The sequence below is a fragment of the Eleutherodactylus coqui genome, chromosome 13 (genome assembly GCF_035609145.1).
Source record: "Eleutherodactylus coqui strain aEleCoq1 chromosome 13, aEleCoq1.hap1, whole genome shotgun sequence".
In the NCBI taxonomy this organism is placed as follows: Eukaryota; Metazoa; Chordata; class Amphibia; order Anura; family Eleutherodactylidae; genus Eleutherodactylus; species Eleutherodactylus coqui.
In genome coordinates this window covers 85,406,682-85,434,285 of record NC_089849.1, presented here as the reverse complement: position 1 = coordinate 85,434,285, position 27,604 = coordinate 85,406,682, and the positions used below count along the sequence as shown (strand labels likewise).

The window sequence follows — 27,604 nt, the reverse complement described above, 5'->3', positions numbered from 1 at the left end:
TAGTACCCTGTTGTACCACCTCTAGCTTGGATACAAGATGTGATACAGGCAGGCATGGAGGCTCTAGTACCCTGTTGTACCACCTGTAGCTTGGATACAAGATGTGATACGGGTGGGCTTGGAGACTCTAGTACCCTGTTGCACTGCCTCTAGCTTGGATACCAGATGTGATACGGGTGGGCATGGAGGCTCTAGTTCCCTGTTGTACTGCCTCTAGCTTGGATACAAGATGTGATACAGACAGGCATGGAGGCTCTAGTACCCTGTTGTACCACCTGTAGCTTGGATACAAGATGTAATACAGGTGGGCATGGAGGCTCTAGTACCCTGTTGCACTGCCTCTAGCTTGGATACCAGATGTGATACGGGTGGGCATGGAGGCTCTAGTACCCTGTTGCACTACCTCTAGTTTGTATACCAGATGTGATACTGGCGGGCATGGCGGCATACAGGTTCTGTATGGTATCCTGTGGCATATTGCTCCACATTTGCTATGTAACTGAACCTTTAGATCATGCAAAGTTGTAGGTTGTAGAAGTTGGTCTCCCAGATGGTCCCATACATGTTATCTTGGTGATAAATTTGACCTGGCAGCCACGGAAGTGTGACAATGTTGTGGGACATTCCTGTGACCCCCTTGTGTGTGCGGCCGAGCACACTTGTCAGCTGATAGGTAAGGGCACGCATCGCTGTACTCCGGCCAGGGCAGACCGGTGGGCAGAAGGCGCTGCACTGCTGCACGCCCAGCCCTAATGCTATAGCGCCACGTCCAGCAGCAGTAGGCGTGAGCCGGCAATCACGTCCTAATGTGACCGTCAGCCAGTGGTGCAGCAGTGAGCAGCTGCTCTCCTGATGGAAGCAGAACGCTGCAGTCATCCGCAGTACATTCCACACCAGCTGCGCCTTCTGTGGTACAAGGTCCGTATTCCGAGACCAGCATTCTTCCCAGCATGCACTGCGGCTTCTTCTCATTTGCATATAACATTGTCACAAAATGCTCTTCAGTTTGGCCAAAATACTCTATATTAATGGGTTTTATTATTACAGGCATGACATATTAGGTAAAATATCACAGCAGGATACATTATTTTTAATTTATAAAAGTAATCTCTCCACAATGTAAGAACTTCTCTCCCGCGGGACCATAAATACCGCCGGGGCTGTCTGCAGTATCGTGCTTGCTTCGGCAGCACATATACTAAAATTGGAACGATACAGAGAAGATTAGCATGGCCCCTGCGCAAGGATGACACGCAAATTCGTGAGGCGTTCCATATTTTTGCACCGATTCTTCAATTAGAATTAAAAAAAAAATTCTAACATAACATTTTTTTCTCCTTATAGGTTTTAACTTGGAGTAATAATAATAATTGTCTCACGGTGCCACCACTAAAAGGTGTATTTTTTGTGCCATGTGACTACAGGCATACAGCAAATGTACCCGAGGCGCCATAACCACGTACAGTGTAACCCCCCCCAGAAGTTGTGGGATGACACTTTTGTCTGTGTGATTGTAACGTTGTTATAAGTGAGTGATTACAATATCGGAGTAAAAGGATCATTTAGGCGACTTTCACACGGGCGACCCCCTATTTTGTGTCTGCAATATTTGGTTGCCAGCAATGCTTTTTTTTTAGAATAATCTCCCATCGCAGTGCTGACGGCCACAATAAAATTGCGCGATAAAAAATGTACAATTTTTTATTGCGAAAATGAATAGGACTTTCCATTATCAAAATTGCATCGCAACACAATCTTGTTGCATTGCGAGGCGATAAAAAGGAGCGGCTCCATAGCGAAACCTGGGAGATAAAAAGAATGGCACATCGCAGAAAGATAGAGCAGCCGTTATTTTTTGTTCTCTCAACATCACATCAGTGAAAACATCACAGATGGGAAGGAAACCGTTGGTTTCATAATCTGCTTTTTTACTGACTATCGCATCAGGCGAAAATCGCACGATTTTCTTGCCTGTGTGAAACCACCCTTATTGCGGAAAACTGATGCCTTGTACGAAGACTCCAGTACCCTGTTGTACCGCCTCTAGCTTAGATACAAGATGTGATACAGGCGGGCATGGAGGCTCTAGTATCCTGTTGTACCGCCTCTAGCTTGGATACAAGATGTGATACAGGCAGGCATAGAGGCTCTAGTACCCTGTTGTACCGCCTCTAGCTTGGATACAAGATGTGATACAGACAGGCATGGAGGCTCTAGTACCCTGTTGTACCGCCTCTAGCTTGGATACAAGATGTGATACAGGCGGGCATAGAGGCTCTAGTACCCTGTTGTACCGCCTCTAGCTTGGATACAAGATGTGATACGGGCGGGCATGGAGGCTCTAGTACCCTGTTGTACCGCCTCTAGGTTGGATACAAGATGTGATACGGGCGGGCATGGAGGCTCTAGTACCCTGTTGTACCGCCTCTAGCTTGGATACAAGATGTGATACAGGTGGGCATGGAGGCTCTAGTACCCTGTTGTACCGCCTCTAGCTTGGATACAAGATGTGATATAGACAGGCATGGAGGCTCTAATACCCTGTTGCACCACCTCTAGCTTGGATACAAGATGTGATACAGACAGGCATGGAGGCTCTAGTACCCTGTTGTACCGTCTCTAGCTTGGATACAAGATGTGATACAGGCGGGCATGGGGGCTCTAGTACCCTGCTGTACCGCCTCTAGCTTGGATACAAGATGTGATACGGGCGGGCATAGAGGCTCTAGTACCCTGTTGTACCGCCTCTAGCTTGGATACAAGATGTGATACGGGCGGGCATGGAGGCTCTAGTACCCTGTTGTACTGCCTCTAGCTTGGATACAAGATGTGATACAGACAGGCATGGAGGCTCTAGTACCCTGTTGTACCACCTGTAGCTTGGATACAAGATGTGATACGGGCGGGCATGGAGGCTCTAGTACCCTGTTGTACCGCCTCTAGCTTGGATACAAGATGTGATACAGGCCGGCATGGAGGCTCTAGTACCCTGTTGTACCGCCTCTAGCTTGGATACAAGATGTGATACAGGTGGGCATGGAGGCTCTAGTACCCTGTTGTACCGCCTCTAGCTTGGATACAAGATGTGATACAGATAGGCATGGAGGCTCTAATACCCTGTTGTACCACCTCTAGCTTGGATACAAGATGTGATACAGACAGGCATGGAGGCTCTAGTACCCTGTTGTACTGCCTCTAGGTTGGATACAAGATGTGATACAGGCGGGCATGGAGGCTCTAGTACCCTGTTGTACCGCCTCTAGCTTGGATACAAGATGTGATACGGGCGGGCATGGAGGCTCTAGTACCCTGTTGTATTCTCTCTAGCTTGGATACAAGATGTGATACAGGCGGGCATGGAGGCTCTAGTACCCTGTTGTACCGCCTCTAGCTTGGATACAAGATGTGATACGGGCGGGCATGGAGGCTCTAGTACCCTGTTGTACCGCCTGTAGCTTGGACACAAGATGTGATCCGGTCAGGCATGGAGGCTCTAGTACCCTGTTGTACTGCCTCTAGCTTGGATACAAGATGTGATACAGGCGGGCATGGAGGCTCTAGTCCCCTGTTGTACCGCCTCTAGCTTGGATACAAGATGTGATACGGGCGGGCATGGAGGCTCTAGTACCCTGTTGTACCGCCTCTAGCTTGGATACAAGATGTGATACGGGCGGGCATGGAGGCTCTAGTACCCTGTTGCACTGCCTCTAGCTTGGATACCAGATGTGATACGGGTGGGCATGGAGGCTCTAGTACCCTGTTGCACTGCCTCTAGTTTGGATACAAGATGTGATACAGGTGGGCATGGAGGCTCTAGTACCCTGTTGTACCGCATCTAGCTTGGATACAAGATGTGATACGGGCGGGCATGGAGGCTCTAGTACCCTGTTGTACTGCCTCTAGCTTGGATACAAGATGTGATACGGGCGGGCATGAAGGCTCTAGTACCCTGTTGTACCGCCTCTAGCTTGGATACAAGATGTGATACAGACAGGCATGGAGGCTCTGGTACCCTGTTGTACCGCCTCTAGCTTGGATACAAGATGTGATACGGGCGGGCATGGAGGCTCTAGTACCCTATTGTACCGCCTCTAGCTTGGATACAAGATGTGATACAGGCGGGCATGGAGGCTCTAGTACCCTGTTGTACCGCCTCTAGCTTGGATACAAGATGTGATACAGGCGGGCATGGAGGCTCTAGTACCCTGTTGTACCGCCTCTAGCTTGGATACAAGATGTGATAAAGGTGGGCATGGAGGCTCTAGTATCCTGTTGTACCGCCTCTAGCTTGGATACAAGATGTGATACGGGCGGGCATGGAGGCTCTAGTACCCTGTTGTACTGCCTCTAGCTTGGATACAAGATGTGATACAGGCAGGCATGGAGGCTCTAGTACCCTGTTGTACCACCTGTAGCTTGGATACAAGATGTGATACAGGTGGGCATGGAGGCTCTAGTACCCTGTTGTACTGCCTCTAGCTTGGATACAAGATGTGATACAGACAGGCATGGAGGCTCTAGTACCCTGTTGTACCGCCTCTAGCTTGGATACAAGATGTGATACGGGCGGGCATGGAGGCTCTAGTACCCTGTTGTACCGCCTCTAGCTTGGATACAAGATGTGATACGGGTGGGCATGGAGGCTCTAGTACCCTGTTGTACTGCCTCTAGCTTGTATACAAGATGTGATACGGGCGGGCATGGAGGCTCTAGTACCCTGTTGTACCGTCTCTAGCTTGGATACTGTCGTAGAATTCCTTTGCGGAATCACGGCTTACTCAATTTGGAATGTTTACACCCTTCCATATTAATTCTGAATTGATAATGTGCATAAGAAGTTTCCACACTGACACGAGGTTCAGCATGCATAGCTTCCTCAATTCTAACTTTAATGATCGGCGTGTAGCCTGTTTTAAGAGTTTAACACATCCGCCCATCTGGGCAGGTCAAAGATTACATAGATACAACGTATTGTTTAATTATTGGATAAGCATCTTGCAATTCTTCCATCCTCCGGTCATCTGTGATTGGCCATCAGGTGGTGGATGAGATGAGTGGGTTGTCTTGGAGCCACGTGTGGTTCCTTCGATATGATTGGATGTTACATCATGAACTATAAATTGCACAAACCTCCCATGTTATTTGCATACGTTTCCAGTAAAGTTGCTGGGGAAATTTTCGCGGTAACTTGAAAGCGGAAGCTTGTCTCAGATTCGGTTCATTGTCTACTTCCTAGTTCCTTTAATCACCCATGCAACCGGACAAACAGATATATTTATATCTTGGTTGCGTGCTAAATTCCATCCAGCAGAGTTTATAAAACAGATATTTCATATAAGCGGAAGTACCTATTGCATAACTGTAAGAACATTATATTTGTAGCAAGACAGAAAGCAAATATGTATACAGAATGTTAAATTGACAACTGTCTACTGCCAAGGCCCACCGATCCATATAGATATATACTGGGCTTCCACCACAATACAAGATGTGATACGGGCGGGCATGGAGGCTCTAGTACCCTGTTGCACTGCCTCTAGCTTGGATACCAGATGTGGTACGGGTGGGCATGGAGGCTCTAGTACCCTGTTGTACTGCCTCTAGCTTGGATACAAGATGCGATACAGACAGGCATGGAGGCTCTAGTACCCTGTTGTACCACCTCTAGCTTGGATACAAGATGTGATACAGGCATTCATGGTGGCTCTAGTACCCTGTTGTACCACCTGTAGCTTGGATACAAGATGTGATACGGGTGGGCATGGAGGCTCTAGTACCCTGTTGCACTGCCTCTAGCTTGGATACAAGATGTGATACGGGTGGGCATGGAGGCTCTAGTACCCTGTTGCACTGCCTCTAGCTTGGATACCAGATGTGATACGGGTGGGCATGGAGGCTCTAGTACCCTGTTGCACTGCCTCTAGTTTGGATACAAGATGTGATACAGGCGGGCATGGAGGCTCTAGTACCCTGTTGTACCGCCTCTAGCTTGGATACAAGATGTGATACGGGCGGGCATGGAGGCTCTAGTACCCTGTTGTACCGCCTCTAGCTTGGATACAAGATGTGATACAGGTGGGCATGGAGGCTCTAGTACCCTGTTGTACCGCCTCTAGCTTGGATACAAGATGTGATACAGGTGGGCATGGATGCTCTAGTATCCTGTTGTACTGCCTCTAGCTTGGATACAAGATGTGATACGGGCGGGCATGGAGGCTCTAGTACCCTGTTGTACTGCCTCTAGCTTGGAAACAAGATGTGATACAGACAGGCATGGAGGCTCTAGTACCCTGTAGTACCACCTCTAGCTTGGATACAAGATGTGATACAGGCAGGCATGGAGGCTCTAGTACCCTGTTGTACCACCTCTAGCTTGGATACAAGATGTGATACAGGCAGGCATGGTGGCTCTAGTACCCTGTTGTACCACCTGTAGCTTGGATACAAGATGTGATACGGGTGGGCATGGAGGCTCTAGTACCCTGTTGCACTGCCTCTAGCTTGGATACCAGATGTGATACGGGCGGGCATGGAGGCTCTAGTTCCCTGTTGTACTGCCTCTAGCTTGGATACAAGATGTGATACAGACAGGCATGGAGGCTCTAGTACCCTGTTGTACCACCTGTAGTTTGGATACAAGATGTAATACAGGTGGGCATGGAGGCTCTAGTACCCTGTTGCACTGCCTCTAGCTTGGATACCAGATGTGATACGGGTGGGCATGGAGGCTCTAGTACCCTGTTCCCTGCCTCTAGTTTGTATACCAGATGTGATACTGGCGGGCATGGCGGCATACAGGTTCTGTATGGTATCCTGTGGCATATTGCTCCACATTTGCTATGTAACTGAACCTTTAGATCATGCAAAGTTGTAGGTTGTAGAAGTTGGTCTCCCAGATGGTCCCATACATGTTATCTTGGTGATAAATTTGACCTGGCAGCCATGGAAGTGTGACAATGTTGTGGGACATTCCTGTGACCCCCTTGTGTGTGCGGCCGAGCACACTTGTCAGCTGATAGGTAAGGGCACGCATCGCTGTACTCCGGCCAGGGCAGACCGGTGGGCAGAAGGCGCTGCACTGCTGCACGCCCAGCCCTAATGCTATAGCGCCACGTCCAGCAGCAGTAGGCGTGAGCCGGCAATCACGTCCTAATGTGACCGTCAGCCAGTGGTGCAGCAGTGAGCAGCTGCTCTCCTGATGGAAGCAGAGCGCTGCAGTCATCCGCAGTACATTCCACACCAGCTGCGCCTTCTGTGGTACAAGGTCCGTATTCCGAGACCAGCATTCTTCCCAGCATGCACTGCGGCTTCTTCTCATTTGCATATAACATTGTCACAAAATGCTCTTCAGTTTGGCCAAAATACTCTATATTAATGGGTTTTATTATTACAGGCATGACATATTAGGTAAAATATCACAGCAGGATACATTATTTTTAATTTATAAAAGTAATCTCTCCACAATGTAAGAACTTCTCTCCCGCGGGACCATAAATACCGCCGGGGCTGTCTGCAGTATCGTGCTTGCTTCGGCAGCACATATACTAAAATTGGAACGATACAGAGAAGATTAGCATGGCCCCTGCGCAAGGATGACACGCAAATTCGTGAGGCGTTCCATATTTTTGCACCGATTCTTCAATTAGAATTAAAAAAAAAAATTTTTTCTCCTTATAGGTTTTAACTTGGAGTAATAATAACAATTGTCTCACGGTGCCACCACTAAAAGGTGTATTTTTTGTGCCATGTGACTACAGGCATACAGCAAATGTACCCGAGGCGCCATAACCACGTACAGTGTAACCCCCCCCAGAAGTTGTGGGATGACACTTTTGTCTGTGTGATTGTAACGTTGTTATAAGTGAGTGATTACAATATCGGAGTAAAAGGATCATTTAGGCGACTTTCACACGGGCGACCCCCTATTTTGTGTCTGCAATATTTGGTTGCCAGCAATGCTTTTTTTTTAGAATAATCTCCCATCGCAGTGCTGACGGCCACAATAAAATTGCGCGATAAAAAATGTACAATTTTTTATTGCGAAAATGAATAGGACTTTCCATTATCAAAATTGCATCGCAACACAATCTTGTTGCATTGCGAGGCGATAAAAAGGAGCGGCTCCATAGCGAAACCTGGGAGATAAAAAGAATCGCACATCGCAGAAAGATAGAGCAGCCGTTATTTTTTGTTCTCTCAACATCACATCAGTGAAAACATCACAGATGGGAAGGAAACCTTTGGTTTCATAATCTGCTTTTTTACTGACTATCGCATCAGCCGAAAATCGCACGATTTTCTTGCCTGTGTGAAACCACCCTTATTGCGGAAAACTGATGCCTTGTACGAAGACTCCAGTACCCTGTTGTACCGCCTGTAGCTTGGATACAAGATGTGATACGGGTGGGCATGGAGGCTCTAGTACCCTGTTGCACTGCCTCTAGCTTGGATACAAGATGTGATACGGGTGGGCATGGAGGCTCTAGTACCCTGTTGCACTGCCTCTAGCTTGGATACCAGATGTGATACGGGTGGGCATGGAGGCTCTAGTACCCTGTTGCACTGCCTCTAGTTTGGATACAAGATGTGATACAGGCGGGCATGGAGGCTCTAGTACCCTGTTGTACCGCCTCTAGCTTGGATACAAGATGTGATACGGGCGGGCATGGAGGCTCTAGTACCCTGTTGTACCGCCTCTAGCTTGGATACAAGATGTGATACAGGTGGGCATGGAGGCTCTAGTACCCTGTTGTACCGCCTCTAGCTTGGATACAAGATGTGATACAGGTGGGCATGGATGCTCTAGTATCCTGTTGTACTGCCTCTAGCTTGGATACAAGATGTGATACGGCCGGGCATGGAGGCTCTAGTACCCTGTTGTACTGCCTCTAGCTTGGATACAAGATGTGATACAGACAGGCATGGAGGCTCTAGTACCCTGTAGTACCACCTCTAGCTTGGATACAAGATGTGATACAGGCAGGCATGGAGGCTCTAGTACCCTGTTGTACCACCTCTAGCTTGGATACAAGATGTGATACAGGCAGGCATGGTGGCTCTAGTACCCTGTTGTACCACCTGTAGCTTGGATACAAGATGTGATACGGGTGGGCATGGAGGCTCTAGTACCCTGTTGCACTGCCTCTAGCTTGGATACCAGATGTGATACGGGCGGGCATGGAGGCTCTAGTTCCCTGTTGTACTGCCTCTAGCTTAGATACAAGATGTGATACAGACAGGCATGGAGGCTCTAGTACCCTGTTGTACCACCTGTAGCTTGGATACAAGATGTAATACAGGTGGGCATGGAGGCTCTAGTACCCTGTTGCACTGCCTCTAGCTTGGATACCAGATGTGATACGGGTGGGCATGGAGGCTCTAGTACCCTGTTGCCCTGCCTCTAGTTTGTATACCAGATGTGATACTGGCGGGCATGGCGGCATACAGGTTCTGTATGGTATCCTGTGGCATATTGCTCCACATTTGCTATGTAACTGAACCTTTAGATCATGCAAAGTTGTAGGTTGTAGAAGTTGGTCTCCCAGATGGTCCCATACATGTTATCTTGGTGATAAATTTGACCTGGCAGCCACGGAAGTGTGACAATGTTGTGGGACATTCCTGTGACCCCCTTGTGTGTGCGGCCGAGCACACTTGTCAGCTGATAGGTAAGGGCACGCATCGCTGTACTCCGGCCAGGGCAGACCGGTGGGCAGAAGGCGCTGCACTGCTGCACGCCCAGCCCTAATGCTATAGCGCCACGTCCAGCAGCAGTAGGCGTGAGCCGGCAATCACGTCCTAATGTGACCGTCAGCCAGTGGTGCAGCAGTGAGCAGCTGCTCTCCTGATGGAAGCAGAGCGCTGCAGTCATCCGCAGTACATTCCACACCAGCTGCGCCTTCTGTGGTACAAGGTCCGTATTCCGAGACCAGCATTCTTCCCAGCATGCACTGCGGCTTCTTCTCATTTGCATATAACATTGTCACAAAATGCTCTTCAGTTTGGCCCAAATACTCTATATTAATGGGTTTTATTATTACAGGCATGACATATTAGGTAAAATATCACAGCAGGATACATTATTTTTAATTTATAAAAGTAATCTCTCCACAATGTAAGAACTTCTCTCCCGCGGGACCATAAATTCCGCCGGGGCTGTCTGCAGTATCGTGCTTGCTTCGGCAGCACATATACTAAAATTGGAACGATACAGAGAAGATTAGCATGGCCCCTGCGCAAGGATGACACGCAAATTCGTGAGGCGTTCCATATTTTTGCACCGATTCTTCAATTAGAACAAAAAAAAAAATTCTAACATAACATTTTTTTCTCCTTATAGGTTTTAACTTGGAGTAATAATAATAATTGTCTCACGGTGCCACCACTAAAAGGTGTATTTTTTGTGCCATGTGACTACAGGCATACAGCAAATGTACCCGAGGCGCCATAACCACGTACAGTGTAACCCCCCCCAGAAGTTGTGGGATGACACTTTTGTCTGTGTGATTGTAACGTTGTTATAAGTGAGTGATTACAATATCGGAGTAAAAGGATCATTTAGGCGACTTTCACACGGGCGACCCCCTATTTTGTGTCTGCAATATTTGGTTGCCAGCAATGCTTTTTTTTTAGAATAATCTCCCATCGCAGTGCTGACGGCCACAATAAAATTGCGCGATAAAAAATGTACAATTTTTTATTGCGAAAATGAATAGGACTTTCCATTATCAAAATTGCATCGCAACACAATCTTGTTGCATTGCGAGGCGATAAAAAGGAGCGGCTCCATAGCGAAACCTGGGAGATAAAAAGAATCGCACATCGCAGAAAGATAGAGCAGCCGTTATTTTTTGTTCTCTCAACATCACATCAGTGAAAACATCACAGATGGGAAGGAAACCGTTGGTTTCATAATCTGCTTTTTTACTGACTATCGCATCAGCCGAAAATCGCACGATTTTCTTGCCTGTGTGAAACCACCCTTATTGCGGAAAACTGATGCCTTGTACGAAGACTCCAGTACCCTGTTGTACCGCCTCTAGCTTAGATACAAGATGTGATACAGGCGGGCATGGAGGCTCTAGTACCCTGTTGTACCGCCTCTAGCTGGGATACAAGATGTGATACGGGCGGGCATGGAGGCTCTAGTACCCTGTTGTACCACCTCTAGCTTGGATACAAGATGTGATACAGGTGGGCATGGAGGCTCTAGTACCCTGTTGTACCGCCTCTAGCTTGGATACAAGATGTGATATAGACAGGCATGGAGGCTCTAATACCCTGTTGTACCACCTCTAGCTTGGATACAAGATGTAATACAGACAGGCATGGAGGCTCTAGTACCCTGTTGTACCACCTCTAGGTTGGATACAAGATGTGATACGGGTGGGCATGGAGGCTCTAGTACCCTGTTGTACCGCCTCTAGCTTGGATACAAGATGTGATACAGGTGGGCATGGAGGCTCTAGTACCCTGTTGTACCGCCTCTAGCTTGGATACAAGATGTGATATAGACAGGCATGGAGGCTCTAATACCCTGTTTTACCACCTCTAGCTTGGATACAAGATGTAATACAGACAGGCATGGAGGCTCTAGTACCCTGTTGTACCGCCTCTAGCTTGGATACAAGATGTGATACGGGCGGGCATGGAGGCTCTAGTACCCTGTTGTACCGCCTCTAGCTTGGATACAAGATGTGATACGGGCAGGCATGGAGGCTCTAGTACACTGTTGTACTGCCTCTAGCTTGGATACAAGATGTGATACAGACGGGCATGGAGGCTCTAGTACTCTGTTGTACCACCTCTAGCTTGGATACAAGATGTGATACGGGCGGGCATGGAGGCTCTAGTACCCTGTTGTACCGCCTCTAGCTTGGATACAAGATGTGATACAGGCAGGCATGGAGGCAATAGTACCCTGTTGTACCACCTGTAGCTTGGACACAAGATGTGATACAGGTGGGCATGGAGGCTCTAGTACCCTGTTGTACTGCCTCTAGCTTGGATACAAGATGTGATACAGACAGGCATGGAGGCTCTAGTACCCTCTTGTACCACCTCTAGCTTGGATACAAGATGTGATACAGGCAGGCATGGAGGCTCTAGTACCCTGTTGTACCACCTGTAGCTTGGATACAAGATGTGATACGGGTGGGCATGGAGGCTCTAGTACCCTGTTGCACTGCCTCTAGCTTGGATACCAGATGTGATACGGGTGGGCATGGAGGTACTAGTACCCTGTTGCACTGCCTCGAGCTTGGATACAAGATGTGATACAGGTGGGCATGGAGGCTCTAGTACCCTGTTGTACCGCCTCTAGCTTGGATACAAGATGTGATACGGGCGGGCATGGAGGCTCTAGTACCCTGTTGTACCGTCTCTAGCTTAGATACAAGATGTGATACGGGTGGGCATGGAGGCTCTAGTACCCTGTTGTACTGCCTCCAGCTTGGATACAAGATGTGATACGGGCGGGCATGGAGGCTCTAGTACCCTGTTGTACCGTCTCTAGCTTGGATACAACATGTGATACGGGCGGGCATAGAGGCTCTAGTACCCTGTTGTACTGCCTCTAGCTTGGATACAAGATGTGATACGGGCGGGCATGAAGGCTCTAGTACCCTGTTGTACCGCCTCTAGCTTGGATACAAGATGTGATACAGACAGGCATGGAGGCTCTAGTACCCTGTTCTACCGCCTCTAGCTTGGATATAAAAAGTGATACGGGTGGGCATGGAGGCTTTGGTACCCTGTTGTACCACCTCTAGCTTGGATACAAGATGTGATACAGGCGGGCATGGAGGCTCTAGTACCCTGTTGTACCGCCTCTAGCTTGGATACAAGATGTGATACAGGTGGGCATGGAGGCTCTAGTATCCTGTTGTACCGCCTCTAGCTTGGATACAAGATGTGATACGGGCGGGCATGGAGGCTCTAGTACCCTGTTGTACTGCCTCTAGCTTGGATACAAGATGTGATACAGACAGGCATGGAGGCTCTAGTACCCTGTTTAACTACCTCTAGCTTGGATACAAGATGTGATACAGGCAGGCATGGAGGCTCTAGTACCCTGTTGTACCGCCTTTAGCTTGGATACAAGATGTGATACGGGCGGGCATGGAGGCTCTAGTACCCTGTTGTACCGCCTCTAGCTTGGATACAAGATGTGATACAGGTGGGCATGGAGGCTCTAGTACCCTGTTGTACTGCCTCTAGCTTGTATACAAGATGTGATACGGGCGGGCATGGAGGCTCTAGTACCCTGTTGTACCGCCTCTAGCTTGGATACAAGATGTGATACGGGCGGGCATGGAGGCTCTAGTACCCTGTTGTACTGCCTCTATCTTGGATACAAGATGTGATACGGGCGGGCATGGAGGCTCTAGTACCCTGTTGTACTGCCTCTAGCTTGGATACAAGATGTGATACAGACAGGCATGGAGGCTCTAGTACCCTGTTGTACCACCTCTAGCTTGGATACAAGATGTGATACAGGCAGGCATGGAGGCTCTAGTACCCTGTTGTACCACCTCTAGCTTGGATACAAGATGTGATAAAGACAGGCATGGAGGCTCTAGTACTCTGTAGTACCGCCTCTAGGTTGGATACAAGATGTGATACAAGCGGGCATGGAGGCTCTAGTACCCTGTTGTACCGCCTCTAGCTTGGATACAAGATGTGATACGGGCGGGCATGGAGGCTCTAGTACCCTGTTGTACCGCCTCTAGCTTGGATACAAGATGTGATACAGGCGGGCATGGAGGCTCTAGTACCCTGTTGTACCGCCTCTAGCTTGGATACAAGATGTGATACAGGTGGGCATGGATGCTCTAGTATCCTGTTGTACTGCCTCTAGCTTGGATACAAGATGTGATACGGGCGGGCATGGAGGCTCTAGTACCCTGTTGTACTGCCTCTAGCTTGGATACAAGATGTGATACGGGCGGGCATGGAGGCTCTAGTCCCCTGTTGTACCACCTCTAGCTTGGATACAAGATGTGATACAGGCAGGCATGGAGGCTCTAGTACCCTGTTGTACCACCTCTAGCTTGGATACAAGATGTGATACAGGCATTCATGGTGGCTCTAGTACCCTGTTGTACCACCTGTAGCTTGGATACAAGATGTGATACGGGTGGACATGGAGGCTCTAGTACCCTGTTGCACTGCCTCTAGCTTGGATACCAGATGTGATACGGGCGGGCATGGAGGCTCTAGTTCCCTGTTGTACTGCCTCTAGCTTGGATACAAGATGTGATACAGACAGGCATGGAGGCTCTAGTACCCTGTTGTACCACCTGTAGCTTGGATACAAGATGTAATACAGGTGGGCATGGAGGCTCTAGTACCTTGTTGCACTGCCTCTAGCTTGGATACCAGATGTGATACGGGTGGGCATGGAGGCTCTAGTACCCTGTTGCCCTGCCTCTAGTTTGTATACCAGATGTGATACTGGCGGGCATGGCGGCATACAGGTTCTGTATGGTATCCTGTGGCATATTGCTCCACATTTGCTATGTAACTGAACCTTTAGATCATGCAAAGTTGTAGGTTGTAGAAGTTGGTCTCCCAGATGGTCCCATACATGTTATCTTGGTGATAAATTTGACCTGGCAGCCACGGAAGTGTGACAATGTTGTGGGACATTCCTGTGACCCCCTTGTGTGTGCGGCCGAGCACACTTGTCAGCTGATAGGTAAGGGCACGCATCGCTGTACTCCGGCCAGGGCAGACCGGTGGGCAGAAGGCGCTGCACTGCTGCACGCCCAGCCCTAATGCTATAGCGCCACGTCCAGCAGCAGTAGGCGTGAGCCGGCAATCACGTCCTAATGTGACCGTCAGCCAGTGGTGCAGCAGTGAGCAGCTGCTCTCCTGATGGAAGCAGAGCGCTGCAGTCATCCGCAGTACATTCCACACCAGCTGCGCCTTCTGTGGTACAAGGTCCGTATTCCGAGACCAGCATTCTTCCCAGCATGCACTGCGGCTTCTTCTCATTTGCATATAACATTGTCACAAAATGCTCTTCAGTTTGGCCAAAATACTCTATATTAATGGGTTTTATTATTACAGGCATGACATATTAGGTAAAATATCACAGCAGGATACATTATTTTTAATTTATAAAAGTAATCTCTCCACAATGTAAGAACTTCTCTCCCGCGGGACCATAAATACCGCCGGGGCTGTCTGCAGTATCGTGCTTGCTTCGGCAGCACATATACTAAAATTGGAACGATACAGAGAAGATTAGCATGGCCCCTGCGCAAGGATGACACGCAAATTCGTGAGGCGTTCCATATTTTTGCACCGATTCTTCAATTAGAACAAAAAAAAAAATTCTAACATAACATTTTTTTCTCCTTATAGGTTTTAACTTGGAGTAATAATAATAATTGTCTCACGGTGCCACCACTAAAAGGTGTATTTTTTGTGCCATGTGACTACAGGCATACAGCAAATGTACCCGAGGCGCCATAACCACGTACAGTGTAACCCCCCCCAGAAGTTGTGGGATGACACTTTTGTCTGTGTGATTGTAACGTTGTTATAAGTGAGTGATTACAATATCGGAGTAAAAGGATCATTTAGGCGACTTTCACACGGGCGACCCCCTATTTTGTGTCTGCAATATTTGGTTGCCAGCAATGCTTTTTTTTTAGAATAATCTCCCATCGCAGTGCTGACGGCCACAATAAAATTGCGCGATAAAAAATGTACAATTTTTTATTGCGAAAATGAATAGGACTTTCCATTATCAAAATTGCATCGCAACACAATCTTGTTGCATTGCGAGGCGATAAAAAGGAGCGGCTCCATAGCGAAACCTGGGAGATAAAAAGAATCGCACATCGCAGAAAGATAGAGCAGCCGTTATTTTTTGTTCTCTCAACATCACATCAGTGAAAACATCACAGATGGGAAGGAAACCGTTGGTTTCATAATCTGCTTTTTTACTGACTATCGCATCAGCCGAAAATCGCACGATTTTCTTGCCTGTGTGAAACCACCCTTATTGCGGAAAACTGATGCCTTGTACGAAGACTCCAGTACCCTGTTGTACCGCCTCTAGCTTAGATACAAGATGTGATACAGGCGGGCATGGAGGCTCTAGTACCCTGTTGTACCGCCTCTAGCTGGGATACAAGATGTGATACGGGCGGGCATGGAGGCTCTAGTACCCTGTTGTACCACCTCTAGCTTGGATACAAGATGTGATACAGGTGGGCATGGAGGCTCTAGTACCCTGTTGTACCGCCTCTAGCTTGGATACAAGATGTGATATAGACAGGCATGGAGGCTCTAATACCCTGTTGTACCACCTCTAGCTTGGATACAAGATGTAATACAGACAGGCATGGAGGCTCTAGTACCCTGTTGTACCACCTCTAGGTTGGATACAAGATGTGATACGGGTGGGCATGGAGGCTCTAGTACCCTGTTGTACCGCCTCTAGCTTGGATACAAGATGTGATACAGGTGGGCATGGAGGCTCTAGTACCCTGTTGTACCGCCTCTAGCTTGGATACAAGATGTGATATAGACAGGCATGGAGGCTCTAATACCCTGTTTTACCACCTCTAGCTTGGATACAAGATGTAATACAGACAGGCATGGAGGCTCTAGTACCCTGTTGTACCGCCTCTAGCTTGGATACAAGATGTGATACGGGCGGGCATGGAGGCTCTAGTACCCTGTTGTACCGCCTCTAGCTTGGATACAAGATGTGATACGGGCAGGCATGGAGGCTCTAGTACACTGTTGTACTGCCTCTAGCTTGGATACAAGATGTGATACAGACGGGCATGGAGGCTCTAGTACTCTGTTGTACCACCTCTAGCTTGGATACAAGATGTGATACGGGCGGGCATGGAGGCTCTAGTACCCTGTTGTACCGCCTCTAGCTTGGATACAAGATGTGATACAGGCAGGCATGGAGGCAATAGTACCCTGTTGTACCACCTGTAGCTTGGACACAAGATGTGATACAGGTGGGCATGGAGGCTCTAGTACCCTGTTGTACTGCCTCTAGCTTGGATACAAGATGTGATACAGACAGGCATGGAGGCTCTAGTACCCTCTTGTACCACCTCTAGCTTGGATACAAGATGTGATACAGGCAGGCATGGAGGCTCTAGTACCCTGTTGTACCACCTGTAGCTTGGATACAAGATGTGATACGGGTGGGCATGGAGGCTCTAGTACCCTGTTGCACTGCCTCTAGCTTGGATACCAGATGTGATACGGGTGGGCATGGAGGTACTAGTACCCTGTTGCACTGCCTCGAGCTTGGATACAAGATGTGATACAGGTGGGCATGGAGGCTCTAGTACCCTGTTGTACCGCCTCTAGCTTGGATACAAGATGTGATACGGGCGGGCATGGAGGCTCTAGTACCCTGTTGTACCGTCTCTAGCTTAGATACAAGATGTGATACGGGTGGGCATGGAGGCTCTAGTACCCTGTTGTACTGCCTCCAGCTTGGATACAAGATGTGATACGGGCGGGCATGGAGGCTCTAGTACCCTGTTGTACCGTCTCTAGCTTGGATACAACATGTGATACGGGCGGGCATAGAGGCTCTAGTACCCTGTTGTACTGCCTCTAGCTTGGATACAAGATGTGATACGGGCGGGCATGAAGGCTCTAGTACCCTGTTGTACCGCCTCTAGCTTGGATACAAGATGTGATACAGACAGGCATGGAGGCTCTAGTACCCTGTTCTACCGCCTCTAGCTTGGATATAAAAAGTGATACGGGTGGGCATGGAGGCTTTGGTACCCTGTTGTACCACCTCTAGCTTGGATACAAGATGTGATACAGGCGGGCATGGAGGCTCTAGTACCCTGTTGTACCGCCTCTAGCTTGGATACAAGATGTGATACAGGTGGGCATGGAGGCTCTAGTATCCTGTTGTACCGCCTCTAGCTTGGATACAAGATGTGATACGGGCGGGCATGGAGGCTCTAGTACCCTGTTGTACTGCCTCTAGCTTGGATACAAGATGTGATACAGACAGGCATGGAGGCTCTAGTACCCTGTTTAACTACCTCTAGCTTGGATACAAGATGTGATACAGGCAGGCATGGAGGCTCTAGTACCCTGTTGTACCACCTGTAGCTTGGATACAAGATGTGATACAGGTGGGCATGGAGGCTCTAGTACCCTGTTGTACTGCCTCTAGCTTGGATACAAGATGTGATACAGACAGGCATGGAGGCTCTAGTACCCTGTTGTACCGCCTTTAGCTTGGATACAAGATGTGATACGGGCGGGCATGGAGGCTCTAGTACCCTGTTGTACCGCCTCTAGCTTGGATACAAGATGTGATACAGGTGGGCATGGAGGCTCTAGTACCCTGTTGTACTGCCTCTAGCTTGTATACAAGATGTGATACGGGCGGGCATGGAGGCTCTAGTACCCTGTTGTACCGTCTCTAGCTTGGATACTGTCGTAGAATTCCTTTGCGGAATCACGGCTTACTCAATTTGGAATGTTTACACCCTTCCATATTAATTTTGAATTGATAATGCGCATAAGCAGTTTCCACACTGACACGAGGTTCAGCATGCATAGCTTCCTCAATTCTAACTTTAATGATCGGCGTGTAGCCTGTTTTAAGAGTTTAACACATCCGCCCATCTGGGCAGGTCAAAGATTACATAGATACAACGTATTGTTTAATTATTGGATAAGCATCTTGCAATTCTTCCATCCTCCGGTCATCTGTGATTGGCCATCAGGTGGTGGATGAGATGAGTGGGTTGTCTTGGAGCCACGTGTGGTTCCTTCGATATGATTGGATGTTACATCATGAACTATAAATTGCACAAACCTCCCATGTTATTTGCATACGTTTCCAGTAAAGTTGCTGGGGAAATTTTCGCGGTAACTTGAAAGCGGAAGCTTGTCTCAGATTCGGTTCATTGTCTACTTCCTAGTTCCTTTAATCACCCATGCAACCGGACAAACAGATATATTTATATCTTGGTTGCGTGCTAAATTCCATCCAGCAGAGTTTATAAAACAGATATTTCATATAAGCGGAAGTACCTATTGCATAACTGTAAGAACATTATATTTGTAGCAAGACAGAAAGCAAATATGTATACAGAATGTTAAATTGACAACTGTCTACTGCCAAGGCCCACCGATCCATATAGATATATACTGGGCTTCCACCACAATACAAGATGTGATACGGGCGGGCATGGAGGCTCTAGTACCCTGTTGTACCGCCTCTAGCTTGGATACAAGATGTGATACGGGCGGGCATGGAGGCTCTAGTACCCTGTTGTACTGCCTCTAGCTTGGATACAAGATGTGATACAGACAGGCATGGAGGCTCTAGTACCCTGTTGTACCACCTGTAGCTTGGATACAAGATGTGATACGGGTGGGCATGGAGGCTCTAGTACCCTGTTGCACTGCCTCTAGCTTGGATACAAGATGTGATACGGGTGGGCATGGAGGCTCTAGTACCCTGTTGCACTGCCTCTAGCTTGGATACCAGATGTGATACGGGCGGGCATGGAGGCTCTAGTACCCTGTTGCACTGCCTCTAGTTTGGATACAAGATGTGATACAGGCGGGCATGGAGGCTCTAGTACCCTGTTGTACTGCCTCTATCTTGGATACAAGATGTGATACGGGCGGGCATGGAGGCTCTAGTACCCTGTTGTACTGCCTATAGCTTGGATACAAGATGTGATACAGACAGGCATGGAGGCTCTAGTACCCTGTTGTACCACCTCTAGCTTGGATACAAGATGTGATACAGGCAGGCATGGAGGCTCTAGTACCCTGTTGTACCACCTCTAGCTTGGATACAAGATGTGATAAAGACAGGCATGGAGGCTCTAGTACTCTGTAGTACCGCCTCTAGGTTGGATACAAGATGTGATACAAGCGGGCATGGAGGCTCTAGTACCCTGTTGTACCGCCTCTAGCTTGGATACAAGATGTGATACGGGCGGGCATGGAGGCTCTAGTACCCTGTTGTACCGCCTCTAGCTTGGATACAAGATGTGATACAGGCGGGCATGGAGGCTCTAGTACCCTGTTGTACCGCCTCTAGCTTGGATAAAAGATGTGATACAGGTGGGCATGGATGCTCTAGTATCCTGTTGTACTGCCTCTAGCTTGGATACAAGATGTGATACGGGCGGGCATGGAGGCTCTAGTACCCTGTTGTACTGCCTCTGGCTTGGATACAAGATGTGATACGGGCGGGCATGGAGGCTCTAGTCCCCTGTTGTACCACCTCTAGCTTGGATACAAGATGTGATACAGGCAGGCATGGAGGCTCTAGTACCCTGTTGTACCACCTCTAGCTTGGATACAAGATGTGATACAGGCAGGCATGGAGGCTCTAGTACCCTGTTGTACCACCTGTAGCTTGGATACAAGATGTGATACGGGTGGGAATGGAGGCTCTAGTACCCTGTTGCACTGCCTCTAGCTTGGATACCAGATGTGATACGGGTGGGCATGGAGGCTCTAGTTCCCTGTTGTACTGCCTCTAGCTTGGATACAAGATGTGATACAGACAGGCATGGAGGCTCTAGTACCCTGTTGTACCACCTGTAGCTTGGATACAAGATGTAATACAGGTGGGCATGGAGGCTCTAGTACCCTGTTGCACTGCCTCTAGCTTGGATACCAGATGTGATACGGGTGGGCATGGAGGCTCTAGTACCCTGTTGCCCTGCCTCTAGTTTGTATACCAGATGTGATACTGGCGGGCATGGCGGCATACAGGTTCTGTATGGTATCCTGTGGCATATTGCTCCACATTTGCTATGTAACTGAACCTTTAGATCATGCAAAGTTGTAGGTTGTAGAAGTTGGTCTCCCAGATGGTCCCATACATGTTATCTTGGTGATAAATTTGACTTGGCAGCCACGGAAGTGTGACAATGTTGTGGGACATTCCTGTGACCCCCTTGTGTGTGCGGCCGAGCACACTTGTCAGCTGATAGGTAAGGGCACGCATCGCTGTACTCCGGCCAGGGCAGACCGGTGGGCAGAAGGCGCTGCACTGCTGCACGCCCAGCCCTAATGCTATAGCGCCACGTCCAGCAGCAGTAGGCGTGAGCCGGCAATCACGTCCTAATGTGACCGTCAGCCAGTGGTGCAGCAGTGAGCAGCTGCTCTCCTGATGGAAGCAGAGCGCTGCAGTCATCCGCAGTACATTCCACACCAGCTGCGCCTTCTGTGGTACAAGGTCCGTATTCCGAGACCAGCATTCTTCCCAGCATGCACTGCGGCTTCTTCTCATTTGCATATAACATTGTCACAAAATGCTCTTCAGTTTGGCCAAAATACTCTATATTAACGGGTTTTATTATTACAGGCATGACATATTAGGTAAAATATCACAGCAGGATACATTATTTTTAATTTATAAAAGTAATCTCTCCACAATGTAAGAACTTCTCTCCCGCGGGACCATAAATACCGCCGGGGCTGTCTGCAGTATCGTGCTTGCTTCGGCAGCACATATACTAAAATTGGAACGATACAGAGAAGATTAGCATGGCCCCTGCGCAAGGATGACACGCAAATTCGTGAGGCGTTCCATATTTTTGCACCGATTCTTCAATTAGAATTAAAAAAAAAATTCTAACATAACATTTTTTTCTCCTTATACGTTTTATCTTACATAGTAACATAGTATGTAAGGCCGAATGAAGACATTGTCCATCTAGTCCAGCCTGTCTATCCTACTGTGTTGATCCAGGGGAAGGCAAAAAACCCCAAGGCCAGAAGTCAATTAGCCCTTTTGGGGAAAAAATTCCTTCCCGACTCCCTAATGGCAATCAGACTGTTCCCTGGATCAACCCCTAATAGTTCCTACCTGCCTATATAGCAGGATTGACACTTAACCTAAAATTTATATCCTGTAATATCCTTCTTCAGAAAGACATCAAGTCCCCTTTTAAACTCCTCTATGGATTTTGCCATCACCACTTCCTCCGGTAGAGAGTTCCACAGTCTAACTGCTCTTACAGTAAAGAACCCCTTTCTGTGTTGGTGATGAAACCTACTTTCCTCTAATCGTAGCGGATGTCCTCTTGTTACCGTCGCAGTCCTGGGTGTAAACAGATCACGGGAGAGATCCATGTGTTGTCCCCTCATGTACTTATACATGGTTATTTGGTCGCCTCTTAACCTTCTTTTTTCTAGAGTAAATAGTCCCAATTTGGACAGCCTCTCTGGGTATTCCAGTCCCGTCATTCCATGTATTAGTTTAGTCGCTCTTCTTTGAACCCCCTCAAGCACTGTGACATCTTTCCTGAGCACCGGTGTCCAGAATTGTATGCAGTATTCCATGTGAGGCCTGACAAGTGCCTTATATAATGGAAGGATAATGTTCTCGTCCTTCGCCCCTATACCTCTTTTGATGCACCCCAAGACTTTATTTGCCTTTGCAGCGGCTGACTGGCATTGGTTACTCCAGTTTAGTCTATTATCCACTAATACCCCCAGATCCTTTTCCATATCACTTTTCCCTAGTGGTACCCCATTTAGTGTATATTGGTGACATCCGTTCCTCTTGCCCATGTGCATAGTCTTACATTTTTCAACATTGAACTTCATTTGCCATTTTTCTGCCCAAGCCCCCAGCTTATCCAGGTCCGTTTGTAGCCGCACATTGTCCTCCGTTGCATTAATTATATTGTATAATTTTGTGTCATCTGCAAATATTGATATTTTGCTGTGCAGCCCCTCTATCAGGTCATTGATAAATATGTTGAACAGAGTGGGGCCTAATACTGAACCCTGTGGCACCCCGCTAGCGACTGTGGTCCAATCAGAGTACGAACCATTTATTATCACCCTCTGCTTTCTATCGTTGAGCCAATTTTTTACCCACTTACACACGTTTTCGCCCAGTCCGAGCTGCCTCATTTTGTATATTAGCCTATTATGTGGCACGGTGTCAAAGGCTTTAGAGAAGTCCAGATATACAAGATCAATAGATTCTCCCTGGTCCAGCTTAGAGCTTACTTCATCGTAGAAGCTGATCAGATTTGTCTGACATGAGCGACCCTTCATGAATCCGTGCTGGTGAGGAGTTATTCCCTTAATCTCCTTGAGGTACTCATCGATGGCGTCTCTCAGAATCCCCTCGAAAATTTTTCCCGTTACTGAAGTGAGACTTACTGGCCTGTAGTTACCAGGCTCACTTTTGCTCCCTTTTTTGTAAATTGGAACCACGTTGGCAATGCGCCAGTCCAATGGTACTACTCCGGTCTTGATAGTGTCTAGAAATATTAGGTATAGCGGCCTAGCTATCTCGTCACTTAGTTCCTTTAGTATCCTTGGGTGTAATCCATCTGGGCCCGGTGATTTATCAATCTTAGTTTTCTTTAGACGCTTCCGCACCTCCTCCTGCGTTAGGTATGAGATATTTTGTGAGGAGTTCGTTTTATTCCCCTGCATCTCGTGTGGCATTTCCTTTTCTTTGGTGAATACACTTGAGAAGAAACTGTTTAGTAGATTTGCTTTCCCTTCGTCATCATCAATGATTTCTCCTGCATTGTTTTTTAAAGGGCCAGCGCTCTCCCTGCAAATCCTTTTGCTGTTTATGTAGTTGAAAAATAGCTTCGGGTTGTTTCTGCTCTCTTTTGCGATCCGTCTTTCTGCTTCCTCCTTGGCAGTTTTAATCGTGTCTTTGCATATTTTGTTTTTTTCCCTGTATGATTTTAGCGCTTCTTCTCTGCCTTCTTGCTTTAGTAGTTTGAACGCTTTCTTCTTTTCGTTTATTGCCCCTCGTACCGTCTTGTCGAACCACATTGGTTTCCTTTTAGCTGAGTTTCTTTTATTTTTAAAGGGAATGGACTGCTCACATGAGGCGATTAGGATCCTTTTGAACTTTTCCCATTTTTCCTCCGTACTGATATTTTTGAGGATGTTGTCCCAATTAATGTTACCGATAGTAGTTCTAAGCTCATCAAATTTTGCTTTAGTAAAGTTTAGTTTCTTTGTCACTCCCTGATAAGGCTTCCTATTGATTGACAGCTGGAAGTTGATTATATTGTGGTCGCTGTTCCCCAAGTGCCCCTCAACCTGCACCCCCTTTATACGTTCCGGTTTGTTAGTTAGCACTAGGTCCAGAATGGCTCTCCCTCTTGTTGGTTCCTGCACAAGTTGGTTCAGGTAATTATCTTTAATTACTCTCAAGAACTTATCACCCCTGTGAGATTTGCAGGTTTCGTTCTCCCATGTTATATCTGGGTAATTAAAGTCCCCCATGATAATTACTTCGTTTCGTTTTGACACCTCTTCTATCTGCCTTAGTAGTAAGTCTTCAGTTTCTTCTGTTGCTTTTGGTGGTCGATAAAAGACCCCTATCAGGATTTTGTTATTTTTTCCTCCCTGTATTTCTACCCACAGAGATTCCACCTGTTCGTCTCCTACCCCTATATCCTCCCGTAGCCTCGGCTTCAAGTTCGATTTGACGTACAGACATACCCCTCCCCCTTTCTGGTTCCTTCGGTCTCTTCTGAAGAGATTGTACCCCTGCAAATTCACCGCCCAATCGCACTTATCATCAAGCCATGTTTCAACTTGGAGTAATAATAATAATTGTCTCACGGTGCCACCACTAAAAGGTGTATTTTTTGTGCCATGTGACTACAGGCATACAGCAAATGTACCCGAGGCGCCATAACCACGTACAGTGTAACCCCCCCCAGAAGTTGTGGGATGACACTTTTGTCTGTGTGATTGTAACGTTGTTATAAGTGAGTGATTACAATATCGGAGTAAAAGGATCATTTAGGCGACTTTCACACGGGCGACCCCCTATTTTGTGTCTGCAATATTTGGTTGCCAGCAATGCTTTTTTTTTTAGAATAATCTCCCATCGCAGTGCTGACGGCCACAATAAAATTGCGCGATAAAAAATGTACAATTTTTTATTGCGAAAATGAATAGGACTTTCCATTATCAAAATTGCATCGCAACACAATCTTGTTGCATTGCGAGGCGATAAAAAGGAGCGGCTCCATAGCGAAACCTGGGAGATAAAAAGAATCGCACATCGCAGAAAGATAGAGCAGCCGTTATTTTTTGTTCTCTCAACATCACATCAGTGAAAACATCACAGATGGGAAGGAAACCGTTGGTTTCATAATCTGCTTTTTTACTGACTATCGCATCAGCCGAAAATCGCACGATTTTCTTGCCTGTGTGAAACCACCCTTAGGGCGAGCACCCACTGGCGTTTTTTACCTGCGTTTTGCGTTTTGCGTTTTGCGTTTTTCCTGCACAGGCATAGAGATAACATGTGTTCCTGTCCACTGGCGTTTTTTTTGTATTGCGTTTGCGTTTTTAACATAGGAGCTGTCAGTTGCATATGTGTCCTTATTTTTCTCCATGGAAATTAATGGAAAAGCCGCGAAAACGCCGCGAAAACGCCGCGAAAAACGCCGCGGAAAACGGGCGGAAAAAACGCGGGGAACGCGGCGAAAACGCTGCGTTTTTTTCCCGCGGAAAACGCAAACGCCAGTGGGTGCTCGCCCTAATTGCGGAAAACTGATGCCTTGTACGAAGACTCCAGTACCCTGTTGTACCGCCTCTAGCTTAGATACAAGATGTGATACAGGCGGGCATAGAGGCTCTAGTACCCTGTTGTACCGCCTCTAGCTTGGATACAAGATGTGATACAGGCGGGCATGGAGGCTCTAGTACCCTGTTGTAACGCCTCTAGCTTGGATACAAGATGTGATACAGGCGGGCATGGAGGCTCTAGTACCCTGTTGTACCGCCTCTAGCTTGGATACAAGATGTGATACGGGCGGGCATGGAGGCTCTAGTACCCTGTTGTACCGCCTCTAGCTTGGATACAAGATGTGATACAGGCGGGCATGGAGGCTCTAGTACCCTGTTGTACCGCCTCTAGCTTGGATACAAGATGTGATACAGGCGGGCATGGAGGCTCTAGTACCCTGTTGTACCGCCTCTAGTTTGGATACAAGATGTGATCTGGACACGCCTCTAGCTTGGATATAAAAAGTGATAGGGGTGGGCTTGGAGGCTCTGGTACCCTGTTGTACCACCTCTAGCTTGGATACAAGATGTGATACGGGCGGGCATGGAGGCTATAGTTCTCTGTTGTGCCACCTCTAGCTTGGATACATGATGTGATACAGGCAAGCTTTGAATACTTTGTGGTACCGCCTCAAGCTTAGATACAAGATTTGATACGGGCAGGCATGGAGGATCTAGTACCGTGTTGTACCACCTCTAGCTTGAATACAAGATGTGATACTGGTGGACATAAAGGCTCTAGTACCCTGATGTACCGCCTCTAGCTTGCATACTGGATGTGGTACGGAGAGCATGGAGGCTCCAGAACTTTGTTGTATCGCCTCTAGCTTGGATACAAGACATGATATGGGTGGGCATGGAGGCTCTAGCACCCTGTTGTGCCACCTCTAGCTTGGATACAAAACGTGATATGGGTGGGCCTGGAGGCTCTAGTATTCTGTAGGGCAGGGGTCCCTAACCACCGGTCCGCAGACCGGGGCCGGGCTGTTAGATGCTTAGTGCCGGTCCGCGGTACCGCTGGGAACTTTTCTTCTAAACACAAAGCCCGCAGGCTGAATCCGGCCCGCTGCCTCGTGTTATGTGGCCCGCGGCGTGCCGACGCCGCTCACTACTGAAGCGATTACCAGCAGGGGCGCCGTAGCTCCCCGTTGGTAATTGCACTGATCCTGGCGCACACTGATGTCAGTGTGCAGCCAGGATCCTCCTCCTCGAGTCCCCTGCTCATTAGTTCCGCAGGAGAGGACTCGGGGAGGAAGCGTGCCGGGCTGCACATTGACGTCAGGGCAAGCAGAGAGAGAGCGACACTAACAGCAGGGAGGAGGTAAGTATATGGGTTGGGGGGATGCTTATTACTAGGGGGGGCTGCTTACTACTTGGGGGGCTGCCTGTTACTGGAGGGGGGCTTCTTTACAACTGGGGGGGCTGCTTACAACTGGGGGGGCTGCTTACTACTGGGGGGCTGCTTATTACTGGGGTGGCTGCCTGTTATTGGGGGGGCCTGCTTACTACGGGGGGGGGGCTGCTTAGAACTGGGGGAGGGGCTGCTTACAACTGGGGGGGCTGCTTACTACTGGGTGATTTTAATTTTGTTGATATGCTCTGTTCTGTGATAGGTCCACTCTGTGGGTGGACTGCTATATGTATGTTTGTTGTTCACACATTTTGTATATTTGACAAAGACTCGTTGAGTCGAAACGTCACATTTTGGGAGGAATAAAAACCGCTTTGTATTTGCACCCCAACTGCTGCCTAAATCAACTTTCTTCACATTGCATTTCTTGTGGTCTAATTTGGATCTAGACCACAGTGGGCGCTGCAGACGACCTGTTCCACCTATTTTGGATGCCTCTTTTGCTGCTGACCCTCGTGTTGTGGATATGTACTACTGGGGGGGGGGGGGGCTGCTTACTACTGGGGGGGCTGCTTACTACTGGGGGGGGCTGATTATTCTTGGGGGGGCTGCTTATTACTGGGGGGCTGCCTATTACTGGTGGGGGGGCTGGTTATTACTGGGGGGAGGCTGCTTATTACTGGGGAGGAGATA

General features: G+C 48.1%; 5 non-coding genes across 5 annotated transcripts; all 5 read left to right on the top strand.

The window, feature by feature from the left end:
* The first annotated feature begins 1,174 nt into the window (after positions 1–1,174).
* On the top strand, positions 1,175–1,281 carry LOC136588798 (U6 spliceosomal RNA). The gene has a single exon (XR_010787608.1). It is a non-coding gene; the product is annotated as a U6 spliceosomal RNA (small nuclear RNA).
* Positions 1,282–7,520: 6,239 nt separating this feature from the next.
* LOC136588797 (U6 spliceosomal RNA) lies at positions 7,521–7,627 on the top strand. Its single transcript, XR_010787607.1, has one exon. It is a non-coding gene; the product is annotated as a U6 spliceosomal RNA (small nuclear RNA).
* A 2,542-nt stretch (positions 7,628–10,169) lies between these two features.
* Positions 10,170–10,276, top strand: LOC136588957 (U6 spliceosomal RNA). The gene has a single exon (XR_010787743.1). It is a non-coding gene; the product is annotated as a U6 spliceosomal RNA (small nuclear RNA).
* A 4,923-nt stretch (positions 10,277–15,199) lies between these two features.
* Positions 15,200–15,306, top strand: LOC136588956 (U6 spliceosomal RNA). The gene has a single exon (XR_010787742.1). It is a non-coding gene; the product is annotated as a U6 spliceosomal RNA (small nuclear RNA).
* A 6,176-nt stretch (positions 15,307–21,482) lies between these two features.
* On the top strand, positions 21,483–21,589 carry LOC136588954 (U6 spliceosomal RNA). Its single transcript, XR_010787741.1, has one exon. It is a non-coding gene; the product is annotated as a U6 spliceosomal RNA (small nuclear RNA).
* The last annotated feature ends 6,015 nt before the right edge of the window (positions 21,590–27,604 follow it).